Below are 14,917 nucleotides of genomic sequence, written 5' to 3'. Positions count from 1 at the left end.
GTGAGCTTATATTACTGTCTCTAGTAATGTAAGCTTACATTACATTCGAATTGCACCACTGAAAAGAGGCAACAAAGTGTCATAAATGTCATGTGAGCTTACATTACTGTCTAGATAGTACATGACAGCAAGGGCTGAAGAGAATTTTCCACAAACACAACATCTCGTGAGACCAAGATACGCTTTGTTTACGGATGATACAACCTTTATTCTTTTATTTCAGTACTATAACCAACCAAAATACATTTGACAGCCTTATCATCCAATTTTTTGTGCTGCGTTGTGGCACCAAAGCATATTCCAAACATCCAAAAACACGCATGTGCTCATTAGAAAGCTTTCTATGATGTCATGCTTCATATGGATTCATACACTGCAAAGATTTTGTAGGCCACCTGTTGAGTACATAAGTGGCACATATAATAGCCGCAAGCCAAAACAAATCTGGTAAAGCTTAACTTTTGACCATACATTTTGCCATCTCCATACGATACCTCTTTTTCCTCTTAGCAATACCATTTTGGTGAGGTGTATATGGAACTATACATTGGTGTTTTATCCCACAACTAGCCATAAATGCATTATATTCATGAGATATATACTCCCCCCCTTGATCAGAACAGAGGGTGCCCATAGTACATTTTGAGACATTTTCAGCCATAGCCTAAAATTTCTCAAAGCACAAAAACACTTTGGACTTTGTCTTAAGTGGATACACCCATGCATGCCTGGAGTAATCATCAATGAAAGTCCCAAAGTAAAGGTAATTGCCCAAGGATGGAGTTTGCATGGGCCCACAAACAGCACTATGCACAAGCTACAACCTGCATGTGTCCCTGACTAAAAATACAGCCTTCACAAACATGCTTGACAAGTGCTTCAAGAGGCGGCAAAGAAGCAACCAAATCAGATTTCTAAAAACACAGCAAATTGACAAAATTCAGATGCCCAAAACGTGCATGCCAAAGTTTTGCATCTGAAATTTCTTTTGAATCCACAACAATATTTGCAACATTTTTCCCACACTTGTTGTACAAAATGAGCTTATACAACCCACAACATAAAACGCCAAATACAACAATTTCATCACCGAAACTGAGATCATGTACTGTACATCTGTCATCCACAAATTTGACTACAAGTCCAAGTCTAGCAAGTGCAGATATAGACAAAAGATTATTCTTGATCCAAGGTATATACAGTGCATCAAAAATTGTGAAAGAACTGCCATTTTCAATAGTAAGCACAATCTTTCCAATTCCGTGAATCGGATAAGAGGCATTGTAAGTGCTTAAATTCCCATGAGGAACAAACTCAAGAGATGTACACAAAATCACGATGTGAGGTAATGTGCTTTGTAGCACCACTGTCAAAATACCACACATGTGAATCTGCAGCAACTGACATGCATGCATCACGGACAGTAGGATCATAAGTTCACTTTGCACTAATCCCATTCTGCATCAACACCACCATCACAGTCTCCTTTCACAAAAGACTCAACAAGCTCCATTTGTAGTGGAACCTGCCTCTTTATTCTTAGCCTCTTTTGCCTTCAACTTAGGACACTACTTGAGCAAGTGATCATTAGCTTTACAATAATGGCAGCACATCTTCTTTTTTGCCTTTTCATCAGAATTTCCAAACGAATTCTACCAAATCATTAGGAATAAGTGATTCACCACTCGTAGAGAACCATTAGGCTACATTGCTGTTACCACCTTTTCTTTGAGCATCAATAAAGGCCTGTTCAACTGCACACTCTCTAATAGTGTTTTTTTGGAAAGTAACTCTTGCAACAACAATGTGCATAATGCATCAAACTTGACAACTTCTGGAGTTCCTTGGGCCATAAGTCTCCAAGTACTAGCAAAAGTATGGTAAGAATCTGGCAAAGCATCAAGAGCAGTCTGCACAAGGGAACTGTCAGAAATGACTTTGCTTGTAGAAATAAGTTGATCATTGATATCCTTGACAGTAGCAAGCAACGTGTCCATATCATCTTCCTCATGCATAATCTTTGACTCTAGCTCCTTACGCAAGCAATGCAATTTTTACCTCATTGCGACTTGCATAAAGACCAACCAAAATATCCCAAGCTTGTTTTGCAGATTTTGCTAAATGAATGTGAGGAGTAATAGTGCACTTCACATACAACACAATCAATGCAAGAGCTACGCATCTTTTATAGCTTGCTCAACTGTAGGAAAAACAGCTCTAGCATCAGCAATCCTACCACCAAAACTTGCAACATCCTCAACATCGCCTACATCCTCAGAACCTAGACATACATCAATGCCCTGCACAATATTCCAGACACCCTTTGACAAAAGGACATGTTGCATCATATAAGCCCACATAGGGTAATTTTCCCCATCCAATCTATCCTCAACAACAAACATCTTGAACACATCTGTGTTGTTGTCAGCCATGGAAAATGTTGCACCTGATGTGAAAAATCCACGAAAAGAGGATAAATGAAGTAGGAACAACACGTGCTATATAGCACAAACCGTAGAAGGCTGTAAGGGATCTATTATGCAAAAAATGGCACTGACAAAAATTCTGCACAAAATGACAAAATAGCTTGCACAGTACTGCTTGTAGTGGAAAAGGAGGCCAAATCAAAAGTCTGAGTAGACCAAGCTCTATGAGGTTACCCAAATTTTTTGTTGACCTATGGACACTCACCAAAGCTCACAAAAATCGGAGAAAGTGAGCAGGTGTGTGCTGGAGCTGTTGGTGACTAAGCTTGGGAGGACGCAACCTGCTTTGATACCAATTATTGGAATTAGGGTCACACATATTGGAGAAGATGAAGGAAGCTCAAGGCACACAACAGAGAGTATATTACTATGTAATAAGTAACTTGCTTTTTTGGCAGTGTATATGGCATTGTACATTAGTGTTTTATCTCACCACTAGCTAGAAATGCATTAAACTCATGAGACATATACTCCCCCCTTGATTTTAACGAAGGGTGTCCATAGTACATTTAGAGGCATTTTCAGCCATAACCAAAAAACATTTGAAACACATGAACACTTTGTACTTAGCTTTAAGTGGATGCACCCATGCATGCATGGAGTAATTATCAATGAAAGTCACAAAGTACAGGTAATTACCCAAGGATGAAGTTTGCATAGGCGCATGAACATCACTATGCACAAGTTGCAACTTGCACGTGGCCCTTACTAAACCATTCTTTGGAAACTTTGAACACTGCATCTTACCCAAAGACAAACTTAACAGACATGCTTAGAAGGTGATTTTGAACTCACCTACTAAGTTCTCCTAAGTGCCAAGAACGTTGTACAATTGACGAAATCACAATACAACACTCGAATAGTGAGATATGTCACATGAAAGTTTGAAAAAGCTGTTGCTCGGATCTTGCGAAGCGCTTGCAATGTAGGTATCCAGACATAAAGCTCAATGAAATGAACACAATGGTGCCCTCATAATTTTGATGCAACAACCATGTGGTGCAGTGCAAAGAGATGAATTCACAGTAGAACGAAGAAGACACATGATGTACAAAAGAACCTTATCTCCTATCTTTTCTCATAATAATGCTAATGCAAAAACAAAAATCCCTTTTATACCCTGTGTGGCTTTGGGTTTTATGATACAAAGACTGAATTTTGCCACAATAATAATAGGAATTACATCTCAGGCTTCAGGATTACAAAATGATAGTGGATACAGGTTTTGGAAAAAAAAAAACAATCAATTGGGGTTACAAAGATGATGAAATTGCTCTTGATATACACTTGGTCCTCATTGTTGTTGGAATCTTCCAACACTCCCCCCCTCCTATTGCATGTCATCCTCGAGATAAGTCAAAATTGGGGTGGTCTTCAGATGAATGGTCACCTTTGTGAGTAGTGCTTTGCTTGCTCTTGTAATCCTTCTTGATATGCTTTTGCTAGATCTCTATCTTCATGAGAAAAGGGTTTGGTGGTGTCTGTTTGATGAAGTTCCATTCATGATAGCTCACAAACCTTGCCGAGATGTTGTTGACTTTTGGTCCAAAGAGAGTAGTGTTCAATGTGAAAAATCCTTTATAAAATGCTTCTTTGAAAGTGTTCATGAAGTAGGATGGCATGAACATGAGACGTGCATAGAAACCATGTATAATTTGCTCATCCAACTGCTTACTGAGGTCGTATACTAAACTGTTGTTTCCTTCCGAAAATGATAACCATGGAGTTTTTGAAATCCAAGGTTTATGGTACATTGTGATGCATGATTCTGCATATTTTTCTTAGCATCTGATAAGACAACTCGGGAACTCCTTCATATTGCTTGACTGTTGTTGTGAGAGTATCGATCATGTACTTCTCGTCCAGTCTTTCTTTTTCTTTGGGTCAAAGATGGGTAGTCCAGCCTTGAACTTTTACATCAAAATCTTTATGGTTTGTTGATGAAGATGACCAGACTTCTTCAAGGTGAAACCATAAACAAGAATTTCCACATCCTCCAAGTTTAGATTATTGATACATCGTTCGCTACTTTTTTCTTCTTCTTCTTAGTCACCTTGACCACCTCAGGGTAGTACTTATTGGTAATTGCATCTTCTCCAAGTGCTTTGTACTACTGAACATCAATCAAATGAATACGCTCGTCGATCTTGATGAATTTGGCTATCCAACATGGATATCCACTCTCATCATCTGATGCTAACACAAGAATTATGATACCCACAACCAGCTCATTGAAAATTCCTCTCGCACATCTCTTTCTCTTGTTGTTGTCTCTGTGTTGTTTTTCTTTCATCAACATAAGCTTCTTGAGTCTGTGTGTGCACCAATCGCTCCAATTCTCTGCTAATTGAGTCCCTTGATTTTCACCCTCTACAACATTATCATTGGAAATAATGTCTATTGATGCACATGCCAAAAGAATGGACCAAGTTTATGACTTTAGCTGTGTCACATAATTAACTACTTTTACTCCTCAAAGAAACCAAACCACCACTCCATCGAACATGTCGGAATGTATACATATGATGCTTGTACTATGTCTTTGATTTCAGTTAAGCACTGCAGATAATTGATGCTTAGATTCTCCTTTAGAGCTTTTGCTAATTCATTTGTTGATGCTAATAGCATGTATCTAGATGACACAATTTTTTGTTATGGAACAAATGATATGAATTTTAAACCATCAAGAGGATGCCATGATTTTGTGTTAGAATACTTCTTGCACCAAAGGCGAGTTTCACCATCTTAGTTCTTCATCTTGAATTGATGTTGAAAACTATGATCATTTAGCTACACAAAGAATGATGTACCTAAAGCTCCACCAATGGCAAACTTACGCGAATCATATGTTCTTAAAAGAACATGTACTTCCAATTGAGGTTCGTAAGATTCTCTAAGAACTTCACAAATTTCAGAAAGATCAAATGCACTTTTATTTGCCACCTTCACTGAAAATCTAATGAACATTTTGTCTATTTGATTGTGAGTATGCCCCACTAATAAAAAACCAAGTTTGACCTTCTTAAAAAAAACCTCTTTTTTCACTAGCATGCTTAAGTAAGCTATCAACACTTGATTCTTGTTTTTCCGAGCTGTGTTGTTAAGTTGCACGTACAATGCTCCCGGTAGTTCTCCTTCCCATTCATTCAAAATCTTTTGGATCACAGTGACTGTGAGGTTTGGATCATTATGTAGATTAGGTAAGTTGATAAAAACTTTGGATGTCGTGACACCATTGAAGATAAGTATTCCAACCACATGTAGCTGCACACAATTTTCTTCCTAATATTTTTTGGAGTACGTAAAAAATGAAATAGTAAAGTCTTCTTCTGATCCATCCCATCAATGACCAATCCCAAGTATTGATGTTCTAGACACTTTTTCCTATGCTTTGCTAGCTTTTGTTGCTCTGCGCTTTGTTGTTCTTGATTGATTTTGAGTGCAAGTTGAATAGGAGCTTCAAAACAAAACAACATTATTAGTTATTGAATAGAATGATCCAAAAAATTACATTTGAACTTCAAAATCCAGATCAAGCTTACCTTTTTGCTCTGATGTTTTGGCTATGTCTTGCCTTGCTTTTAATTCTGCACAAATTTGACACAAACCCTTTCTTGTTTTTTTCGGAATCTTCACATAGGAGAAATGTTTTCTCCAAACTCTTAGAAATGAGCAAAGAAAAAGAATTGGCATGTCGGGCGACTCGCTTAGATCACCCGGCGGCAGTGTCAGGCCTTTACTGCTAAAGGATACGTCTTTACATTTAACAAGCACTACACTACCAACAGTTCAGTTCCCTAGCCCTGGTTAGTTAATGTCAGGACAATTGTGAGAAGGGTCTCCGTGCCGTGCATGAACCGCCACGATGCAATCATAGCCATAGACAATGCCAAACAGTTGCAGCTTCTTCAGTTCAAGGATACAAAGCAATCAGCGCTAAGCATCAGCTTCGAGAATACAAAGAAAAGCCTCTACGTTCATTGACTGGACAAACAGTTATAAAATACGTATCTTCGGTGGTTGAAGGGCAAAGTGTTGACTAACGTCTACGGGCTTCAATATCCGCTCCTTGAGAGTTTTAACATAAAGATTGTAAACCTCGGTCTTTGTAAAGTTATTTGGTAAGTGTGTAAACTTATAGTTTGAAATATTTTTGCCATTGTAACCCATAAATACATCCAACCAACTCTTTAAAAATGATAGCTCTGGAGTATCACGTGCTGTGTATGAAAACTGCATAACCTCCTCTCCAAATCTTGAAAGCGCTAAAAAAAATTTCATATGCTAATTGCTCAAGAAAATAAATTTTACAAAACATCTTCGACATACAATGTCATCCAAAACTGTATATCTTGTGTGTTCATTCGCTATTCCAATTGATATACACAAAAAACTATTTCGGTTAGACCGCTTCATCCCATACAATATCTCTCTTTCTTGCTTGATTTTGTTGAAGCCTAACCTTCTTAAACAATTCTTTGCACAATAATACTCTCAACAAGTTTTTTTCACAATTGCTCCTTTGAGTAATCTTTTGGTTTTTCTCAGAGTAGCGTTTAAATCCTCAACACTAGAACCAAAAGCGCTACCCAACTCCATGTCCCACGTTTCTTGAAACCTTTGGATAATTGCCTCTTCACCGCTAAGTGAAAAGGTCGAAAGTGTTTGAAAATGACACGTTTGAGGCAACAAATTGAAAATGATAAAAAAATGATTCCACAAAGGAAATCTTTAGCTTTGGCTCTTGTTAGAATGAATTTGAGCATTCCTAAGCACTCCTTACCTTATTTAAATATAGTTTTTAAAATATGAAAAATGGATTAAAAATAAAAAATAAAAAAATTAATTAAACGTTTAAAAGGAGCTCAAAGTCTCATTTGGAGTCACTCTTCCTCAAAGTTTTGTGCATTTGATCTCTAGAGCTTGATTTTGCAAAACAACACTTTTTGCTCCATTGTTTATTTTTAGGTATGATTTTTAATTTTATGTTTTGATATATTAGCCTTTTATTGCTACACAATTTGTTTATACAAAAAATAAACTTTTTGAGTTTGATAATTTTAAACCAAAAAAATTCTTGTTTTTTGTAGCAAAATTATTGAATTTGCATTTAAGATATGGTTCAATTTTGTCTCAGAAAATTTTGAAGTATAAATTTTGTAAATTTTAGAGACTTTTATTGTTTGGTAATGTTTTAGCCAATTAAAATAAATTTTTTCAAACCAAATTGTTAAATCTATTGAAATAAAGCATTAATCTTGAGTTTTTTGCATTAACGTGTCATTAACTTGTATTTTGGAATACAAATTTGTTTTGAAAAGTGATGTTTGAAAAAAAATAAAAATATTTAAATCAATTTTCACGGCATGTTTTCTTTAGTGTATTCTAAAAAATAAAATTTTATTTTTTGTAATATAACTTGTTTGATTTTCAAAAACAAACATGGCGATTTGTGTGTCATTTTCTGTTTTGAAAAATAAATTTCCAGCACAAGCGTATTCCAGAATACATGTGTGCAAGCTCATTGTATTCTAGAATACAACTGTGTGTGCAAACTCCTTGTATTCTAGAATACATGTGTGCAAGCTTCTTGTATTCTTGAATAAGAACTTGTACTGAACTTCTTTTCAAAATACAACTTTGCAATACACTTGTATTCTAAAATACATGAGTGTGAAGATTTTTGTTGATTTGTTGTGTATAAGTATTTTAGGATTCTTAAAAAAAATAATCTAGAAGACAAGAGCACTTCTCTATTTTAGAACACAAGATTCCAACAATCTTATATTTTTGAATACAAAAGTACAACACAGGTGTATTCTAAAATACAAGTTTGTAGCGCATGTGTATTCTGAAATACAAGTTTGTAGCACTAGTGTATTCTAGAATACAAGTTTGTAGCATAGGTGTATTCTAAAATACAAATTTGTTGTACTCTTGTATTTCAAAACACAACAAGAAGGGTTTGCACTCTCTAGAGATCGTATCTAGGTATGTGTTTTCCATCTTCATCTCCATCTTCATGTTCTCCATCTCCTTGTTCTCTATGTGAGTTTTCTCTGTCTTTATGTGTATACTTTGCATGGATGTGTGCAAATCGTTTTTACGTTTTCACAAGTGCATGTATAGTTTACAGTCAGTTTTTGGGTCCGGAGCTTGAACATGCATAATCAACATTCAGAGAGAATTTCCATCAGGTGTTCTACAGTTTTACCTCCCTTTCAAAGCTGTTTATGCCCTCAAAATTTTGTTGAGAGCATCACATCAGAAGATAGTTTTCAGCCATACAAAAAATCTTCCTGTGTGTATTTTATAGAGAACATGTATTAGTGTGGAGGTTAAAGTACACATGTATGATGGATTGTAATGCAAAGAGAGCTGTGTTTTGAAAATCTTGTGCAGAGAAAGTTGCCAATTGTTGTTTGGTACATTGGTTGTGTAGATCTTTGTACACATGGTGTGGATTTGTTGTTATATGCATAAGGACACAACAAGGAAGCAACATTGATTCTTCTATTCTTGATGTACTTCCAAATGAGGATAGGTTGGATGATATAAACTACTCTCTTTGGTCTTCCTTGGTCAAGCAAGTACTTGTTGCAAGAAATTTGTGAGACTATGTGGTTGTCTTGGAGATTCAACCATTGAGTGTTGCTCTAGCCACTCTGCAAAGAGATAGTGTGAGTATTGTTATAGCACATGTTGTTGTTGGAACTCTAGAGAAAAGGAGGTGGGATTAGCATGATGCACTTGCTTTTAATATCACTTTGTTAACATATAAAAGATCTATTGTGCCATATCTAAAGACATAAAGATATGCTTTGGTTTTTTTTGGTTTAAATACACATAAATTCTTAATTTTCTTCTTAAGAAAGCCTTGAAATATGAGGGATTTTTTTTCTTCTTTGTTTGAGTTTTTGCACATGTTTCTTGTTGTTTTTTAATAAATATTTTGGATTTTGTAAGCTTGATATCAAGAATTTATGGTTCTTTTGTCGATGTTTGCAGCTTGATACTCACGTTTCTAAGAAGCAAAGAAGAGGTCAACAATCTACTCTCGCTAATCAACCTTCATATGCTCCAATTGGTTCAGGTTGTATAGGTTCACTCACTCCCTCACGTAGTAAACTTGCTCCCATCATCCCTCACTTTCAATCCCCTAGGGTATGCATGTCAATAGGTGGAGCAGATTCTAGAAGACAGCTTCTTCCACCTCCTCCCGCTTTTGAAAGTGGTGCTCCTCGATAATAATTGTTAGCTGCTCATTAGTTTTTAGAACAAGCTCAAGGTATTGACGAGACTTTACCGATGATGCCTTTAGAGAGAGCCATTCTTCCCCTTAGAGGTATGCCTGCTACCTCTCATAAACAAAAGAAAAACCATCAGCTCAAGATGTTCAAATCCTTTGGGAGCATGCACGACACAAGAAGCGTGAAAGCCATGTTGGTCAATTTGAGTAGGTGTTTTTGGTCACCATCGAACAATTGTTGAACCTTTTACTCCATTTCTTTGTGTCATTGATGATAAAGGTTCCATAAACGAGGAAAGTGCTTTCAAAGTGGTAGGTCATCTTGTTGATGTCAGAGAAAATACCTCGCAAGATATCGTATATTGCCTTATAGAAGGAGAAGAAAAACAATTTGTGAATGAAGAAATATGTTTTCAAACTTGCACGCAAGGATGTCAAGATAGAAGAAGTGTATCCTACTTCTCAACAAGACAAATGCTATTTTTTAAAAGAAATAAGTGCTTTGCAATTGTATTATGAAAAACAAGTACTTTGCACTTGTATTCTAGAATAAAAATGTAATACACACTAAAATGCAAGTACCAAGCACTTGCATTCTAAAATACAAGTGTGAAGCACGTGTCTTTTAAAATTGAAGAAATTAGCTTATGAATTTTGTAGGGAAAGTGCTTTGCACTTGTATTTTGAAAAACAAGTGTTATACTTGATCTTTACTTTGTGGTTGCAAAGATTTTTCAAAACAACATTTGAAGTTGAGTGCAAAGTTTTAAAACACAATTATCTTCACATTTTTTGTCACTCTTCTTATTCTTGTCTACTTTTTTGCTAGAAATTTTGTCAAGCTTTTGTCGAGTTTTAGGACAATCTCTACAACATGAAAGGTGGTTCCGAAGATGATTTAAGTTTTAAAGATTCAGATGAAAGTGGAGACAGTGATGAGAATGACTCAAATGGTGGTAGAGATGTTGAAGAGATTCATGAAATAGTTGAATGTGAAGAATGAGAGCCTCTTCCCTCTTGTCCTAGTGCTCCTAGTTCTACTCCTGGTGACTCTGATTTCAACATTGTCCGTGAAAGGACCAAAAGGTTTAACAGATTGATGAGAGACCTCTCATCTTACTTGTTGACATAATTGATTACCCACCACTTGACCCAATTACTCAAACAAGATCTTTGGAAGTTCGTTCCATAATTCCTGTTTATGTAAGTAATTTGAAGTTACAGATGAAAGAAAAACCAACCACCAATGTTCTACCTTTGCTTGTTCTTCTTGATTTGAAGACTTCTCCAGATAAAGCATCTTTTATTAAGTAAAAAATTGAGAGTTATAGGTACTTTGTTTTTAGTGGAACACACTCTCTTGTTGTTGCCAAGAAAGAGATGAGTATCCATTTGTTGAGAGCTACAAGACAATTTTAGCATGGGTTTACGTAGGTCTTTCTCATGAGGATGCTAAAACATTAGCATGGGATCATAATGTAGATTCAGACATACGACTTTTCATGTCATTTCTTAGAACATCCGTTATTTTCACAATGAGTGGATCAACCATTTAAGTCAAGGTAAAAAGGCAGATGAATCTTTCAAAGTCAGACTCTGTGAACAAGCAGGACTTGCAACAAAGAAGTCGAAGAAGGGTGAGAGGGGTGCCAATAATATCCGGGGAGATGATAACTTTTTCCAATTGGCTTTTCGTGATGGTGATCTTTGAGAGCATCAAGAATATATTTTCAAGCTGTAAGAAGAGGGGAAAATTAAGGGCCAAAGGGTGAAGCTTCCTACTATAGCACAAAGAGCAAAAGGTGGTAGTGAAGAAGCCTTAAAATCATCCCCAAAGAGATGAAGATCACTCCCTGGCGTTCACTACAAGGTATTCGAGAGAAACATATCATTCTTCTAATTCTTGCACGAGCCAAAGGAGGTGCATTGTCCCTTAATGAGATGTCTAAAGAGCGTGAAAAGTAAGTTTCATTAAAAGAATTTGTTACATTGTTTTTCTCTTATTTGTTTAAATTATTTTTTCTTTTCTCTAGGCAAAAGACATTTCTTTACATGCAGCACATCACGATTGAGAAGTTTAATTGTAAGGATTGAACCAAGGTACAAACTCATTATCCAACTACAAGTCACCACTCTACATTTAAGTTTCTTCTTAAAAATCCGGTAAGTGTTTGATTGTTTAAGTAGTTTTCATTTTAAAATGCAATTAATTCATTCTTGTTTAAGTTTGAAACAATCATCTTGTATTCCTTTGTATTCTAGAATACAAACACCGTGTTCTCATCTTTTTAAACAATAATGTAATACAAACGTCGTGTTCTCATCTTTTTAAACAACAATGTAATATATTGGAAGTATTCCAGAACATATAATAGTATTTATTTTGTTTTTGATAGTTTTTTAATCTTTTACAAAATCGTGCTTCATGAGCTCCAATCAAAAACATTCCTCAAGAATTTGAACAACATTTAGGACGAGCTAGAGCTAAGAGAAGAAGACATAAGGATGCTGAAAACATTGTTAGCACTCTTGATATTTGTACATTTATTTTAGATGATGTTACTACATTGCCTGTCCAATACTCTGTGTTTGAAGGCAAAGTTAAGAACATTGAGAGCTTTGTTCCCAAATGGCATTACACTCTTGGAATTGCAAATGCTCTTTATGGCTTCAAAGCGTCTCATTCTGTAAATGATGATGTTAAATATGGTCTTAATGCTTACCAGAAGGTCATAGAAGCTTTCAAAAAAGTCACAACCGCTAAATCTTGAGTGTTAGTATTCTTTCAAGAGAAAGAAAAAATAATTGGCACTTACACGAGGTCTCAAAAAAATGCATTTGTTGTAAACGATAAAGATTGGTCGCTCACAATGTGGCAAAAGCAACCACATCACAAGATTGCTAACGCATTAAGGTGTGGACTCATTGCAACAAGAAGGGACATGCACCTAATGGATGTTTCTTCAATAAATTAATGCTAAGAACCACAAGAATCATTGAGATTCCAAAGGCAAAGTACATGTCGTGAAAGACAAAGAAGAAGAAGCGGATGTCAACATTGTCTACTATGAGGATGTCTAGTAATGGGTTTAGACATTGCCCCAAACCCAAAGTTTTGTGGTAAGACCTACCCTTTTGCATTAGATTCACCTTATGATCCATATGCAGTTACTCTATGTAACCCATATTAGACTCCTCGATTAGAATCCATGCATTTAAGCTTTACGAGGGTGTTTGTTGAAGTAAGTCTATAGTTTACACTCAATGTATGAACAATCCCTAAAGCCAAGCATACTAGCATGCACCACTATGTGCATGGATACAACCTCCCTTAGGAATCCCTAACACATGCTTCTCATGCCATGCACACATGCTACACTTTATAGCCATGACAAGCTATATGTTGTAGCCCACATGCTACTTGCCCCTTTCCATTTATGGTGTATATCCCTCTTGGCTTAATTTTCACCTTTCATCATTGAGCCTATATACGACTATCATGCTTAACTTGTATTTTGACTCTCCAATTCTAATCAAGCAAGCAAGTTTCATTTAATTGAGTACACTCTCTTACTCCTAACTATTATGAAGCTCTCATTACCGTGAATGCCTCGTTGATCTACCCACTATAGACATTACAATATGTTGTGCAATGGTTGTTACACACATGATCAGACAAAATAGAGTAAAAAAAGAGGGGCATCTGAGGATGGTTATACTTGATGATTGAGAGAGGAGAGAGAGCAAAGTTGAGCCAAATCTGTGTGTGTGTGTGTGTGTGTGTGTGTGTGTGTGTGTGTGTGTGTGTGTGTGTGTGTGTGTGTGTGTGTGAGAGAGAGAGAGAGAGAGAGAGAGAGAGAGAGAGAGAGAGAGATGTTGGTATTAATTAAAATCCACAAAGTTTTTGAATTTGTTAAAATATCTTTCTACATTATCCCTTTTTAATGCATTGAGCATGTGGTGTCTACAAATTGAAGGTGATGGGGTTGGGTTGCATGCTATGATCTTCTAGAGTGATGGCAGAGGGAAAGTAAGCAACGTTTGACATGTTATGGTTGGTGTTAATCAACACCTTGGCTGCACAATGAGACAACTCTAACACATAGCGAGAAAGCATGAGAGCAACAAAGCCCCAATGATGAAAAGTGTGTGAATTTTTTACAATTTTATGCTCGACTCTGCGCATAATTATGTGTACCCACTTTGAGCAGTTAGTGCCAATTGAGAATGCCTAAAAATAGGCATTTAATTTGCAATGGATATGCAAGACTACATGCATATGTAAATGATTTTGTAACATTTGAAAGGTAACATTATTATGCATTGTAGCAATAGCTAGCCAATTCTCTCTCTCTCTCTCTCTCTCTCTCTCCCCCCCCCCCCCCCCCCCCCCTTCCCCTTTTCTCTTATCTTACTTCACTTGAGTCACCGGTGCACTATCAAACACCCATGTAAAGTGCAATTGTGACCAATTTTTTTAAACTCTTTATTTAACATTTCTTCACAAAGAAAAAGACTCCTCCCCTTGTGGGCCCTATGGTGTATTGTTAAAAAAAAAAAAACGCGTCTTCACAAAGAAAAAGACTCTCTCCTTGTGAGCCCTTTGGTGTGTTGTAAAAAAAAAAAACATGTCTTCACGAAGAAAAAGACTCCTGCTTTTACCAGAATAACAAAGAAAAACCCACCTTGTTAATATATTTCTATTAGTTTCTCAAAAGTTTTTGAATTAAAAAACCCTGGTAAATTAACATCAACATAATTTGAACACTATTTTTCTTTTTCGTGATTCTTTAACATTTTTCACACTTGTTAAATCATCTTATTTAATGTTGCAACAAAAACAGGGTCCAAATTATGTTGATGTTAATTTAGTTTTACTACCCACACATGTCATAAACATTCAACCATAGCAAGCGTGCTTAAAGCCCCTAACTTTTAACTTTTACCATAAGGCCGGCTCCACATTGATTTAGACAAGTGTAACTTAAGGTCTTGGTTTTTTAACCCCAAAATTTAGCATTCAAGAACAAACACTGATACTAACATATAAAACATAAAACTATCAATTTTCCATGTTAAAGCTCGAAAAAACAACCAGACACTTAAGGTCTTTACTTAAGGTCTTTGTCATGGGCATGCCAAAAAAAAATTGTTGGCTTTCTTTAAAAAAACCTTAGAGAGG

Source organism: Adiantum capillus-veneris, chromosome 4 (genome assembly GCF_014529385.1).
Source record: "Adiantum capillus-veneris isolate H3 chromosome 4, ASM1452938v2, whole genome shotgun sequence".
NCBI classification, from domain to species: Eukaryota; Viridiplantae; Streptophyta; class Polypodiopsida; order Polypodiales; family Pteridaceae; genus Adiantum; species Adiantum capillus-veneris.
Note: the sequence above shows the minus strand (reverse complement) of the source record.